Genomic DNA, 3,214 nt, shown 5'->3' on the forward strand with positions numbered 1-3,214 from the left:
CAGAGCCCTGGTCTCCTTGTATCCTCATAATGACATAAATCAAAATATGGGCCTGTTTTGCCCAATTTGAGGCACTGCATGTCCGTGATGTTCTCCGAGGCAGCGGGGACTCTAGTCTACTGTGTCATATCTTGAGAGATAGCTTTTGGCTCAACTGCGGCTTAGTAATTCCTGAGTATTATGGGTAACAAGACACAACTTAGATAGCTTGGAGATAAAAATCATTGTTCATTACATTAAATCGAATGCTAGTGCTGACGGCTGTGGGTTTACCCATCAAATCACATAAAGAAATGTCACCCAAGTGCTACCGGTCAAAATTATTTCTTGGTAACATAAAATTGTATGTGCTCCTTTATACTACTGTGAAAAATTAGTGTTCAAAAAGACTTAAAGGGAAGGCATGAGTTCAAATTTTGTAAATCTAAATGTTCAATTGCTCTGTAGTATAGATTATTTTGTTGTTAAACCCTTGGATTTCTTTTCTATTTTTAAAATCTACTCGTCAAGTACACAGTCACTGTAGAAGGTTCGGGAAACAGTGCAAAGAGGAGTTAGCCTTTAATGTTATGATGAAGGCAAACACACTGGGGTGACATTCATCTCTTGCTTATTTACTTTGTGTGCACATGTGTCTGCATAGGCGGCATGGGCTGCATGTGCGGCCAGGGGACAACTTGTGGGATTTATCTTTCTGTTTCTACCAGTTGGAATCTGGATACTGACCTCAGGTTTTCAGGCTTGGCAGCGGGTACCTTTACCCACTGAGCCACCTCACTGGACCTGAGATTTGGAGCCTTTGTTTCTGGCCCGATGTCCATCTCTGAATTACTCAGCCCTCTGAGAAGCAGAATGCATCATCTTTTTAATGAGGCAAATAATATCCGCACTCAGTGTTGTTCCGAGAATAGCTTAGATGGCTGCTGTATTGACTGTTGGATGATCAGTGATCTGGAATGACTTTCTTACATACTTAGACAGGTTGCAGAACTCAAGGGGAATTTTACAAAAAGTAAAGGAGAAGCTTGAGGGATAGAGAAAGTAGGCACAAGAGTCCATTTTCCCATTACTGCCTCCCTGTTTCCTGTCTCCATAAACTCCAACTCTGGGACTCATCTTCTCTGGGACATACGTCACTGTCCCTACCCTGTCCTTTCTGTCATGCTGGGCTCTTTCTCCAAATCAGGGGTGCGTTTCTGGAACATCCCTTATCTGCTTCCCTGTCAGCTGCTCCTCTTCATCCTTAGTGGAAGAGTGGGATGTAGGGGGGACACCAGAAGGTAGCACGTTATTAGGAGCTCACACTGGGGAAACTGACTTTAAATCTCAGATCTGGTCTAAGAAGCAAGAGCTCTGAATTCACAAGTGTATGAAGACAATAGTTTTTCTTAGGTTGAATAATTACACTATGTTTCCCATATCCACTCATTCAGTTCCTCATCAAACTGCACAGTAGAGGCTTATTTTTGTCATGGGTGAGAGAAATAGTCTCAGAGCTCAGAAGTCTGGTGGTCACATAAGCATTGATGCTTTAACTTAGCCCGCTTTGACTCTACATGTTATAGCTCTGTACCCAGACTCAAATTCATTTCTTCAGAGATTATTGGGAGCCCAAAACTAAAAGATTTGCTTGTATTTTTTTATTTCTTATTTTAAAATTTTTAACATTTTTTATTATGTATTTTCCTCAATTACATTTCTAATGCTATCCCAAAAGTCCCCCATACCGTCCCCCCCCCCACTTCCCTACACACCCATTTCCATTTTTTTGGCCCTGGTGTTCCCCTGTAGTGGGGCATATAAAGTTTGCGTGTCCAATGGGCCTCTCTTTCCAGTGATGGCCGACTAGGCCATCTTTTTGATACATATGCAGCTAGAGACAAGAGCTCCAGGGTACTGGTTAGTTCATATTGTTGTTCCACCTATAGGGTTGCAAATCCCTTTAGCTCCTTGGGTCCTTTCTCTAGCTCCTTGCTTGTATTATCTTACTCAACCCATTTAATAATCTAGTGAAATAGATGGTATTATCTGTCCATCCATCCTTTTATAACTAAAATAACATAGCTAACCATATAACATCACACCAAGGCCCAAGAGTCTCAGATGTACGGTCTTCCACTGGCTTGTGGTTGGCTTACCGGAGGCTACACTCTTAGAGCAAACCATTAGACTCTCCTATCAGCCAACCTTGCCAGTAGGTCTTTACATAGTTTTGAAGCATTATTAAAGCTGTCAAATTTCTGATTTGTTTCCTTACCTTTACAGTGCCAAGAGAAGCCACCTTTTTAAGGAAGCAAGGTGGAGTAGCGGTGTATCACACAGATAAAGTCACCTTTGCTTTTCCTGACATACAAGTGGACATGTCCTAGTTGGGGTAAGGCTCTGCCTACTGTGGGTGGCACTATCCTTGGGCAGGAGATCTTGAGTTATATGGTAAAGCAAGCTGAGCAAGCCATGAAAAGTTCCCACTCCATGTTCCTGCTTTGGGTTCCTGCCTTGCTTTCCTTCTGTAACCTGTAAAGAAATAAACCCATTCCTCTCCGAGTTGCTTCTGGCCAGCGTTTTATCATGGCAGCAGGAAACGAACCAGGGCACTTCTTTTCTCTGTCAGCGTATTTAGCTCTCCAGATTGTTGGTGATGATCTGTTTTGAATATACCTCGGTTTTGGAATTTAATTAAAAAAAAATCTTTAAAGAAACTTTATTTCAACTCCTTTTGCTTTTATATAGCTTTTATCCCGTAGTAAATCTATGGCATTTTATCTGGCCCAAAGCTTCTATAAATTCACAAATTGGATGGTTGTGCCTTATGATGTAAAATGTTAAGGCTGGTTTCACGAGTTTAATTCTGTCATTGTTGAAATCATGCAGTCTGACAATGTCATGAATTTTCCTCCCCTTTGCCTGTCTCTGGTTGGAAGCATTCTGTTTGGGGCCGTGGGGATGTATGGTTACTGAAACCATCACAGTTATTGCATTAAGAAGTTGATCATCATAATGCACTTCCTAAAATTATCATAATGCAGGGTCAAAAGTGAACATTTACTTTAACTCCTTAGAAAGCTGCTCCATGACTGGATGGCATTTGTCAGCAAACCCCACCTTCCCCTAGTGCACACCCCACCTTCCCCTAGTGCACACCCCACCTTCCCCTAATACACACCCCACCTTCCCCTAATGTACATCCCACCTTCCCCTAGTGCACACCCCACCT

At 42.2% G+C, this 3,214-nt stretch overlaps 1 protein-coding gene and 1 long non-coding RNA gene across 2 annotated transcripts in view; both read left to right on the plus strand.

The window, feature by feature from the left end:
* Positions 1-3,214, plus strand: part of Hs6st3 (heparan sulfate 6-O-sulfotransferase 3) — a 697,861-nt gene that overhangs the window by 134,536 nt on the left and 560,111 nt on the right. The window lies entirely within an intron of this gene.
* LOC115029242 overlaps positions 2,129-3,214 on the plus strand; it is a 14,475-nt gene continuing 13,389 nt past the window's right edge. The window contains exon 1 of the long non-coding RNA XR_003834813.1: positions 2,129-2,374. This is a non-coding gene — a long non-coding RNA (uncharacterized LOC115029242). The remainder of the gene's footprint in view (positions 2,375-3,214) is intronic.

The sequence above is a fragment of the Mus caroli genome, chromosome 14 (genome assembly GCF_900094665.2).
Source record: "Mus caroli chromosome 14, CAROLI_EIJ_v1.1, whole genome shotgun sequence".
NCBI classification, from domain to species: Eukaryota; Metazoa; Chordata; class Mammalia; order Rodentia; family Muridae; genus Mus; species Mus caroli.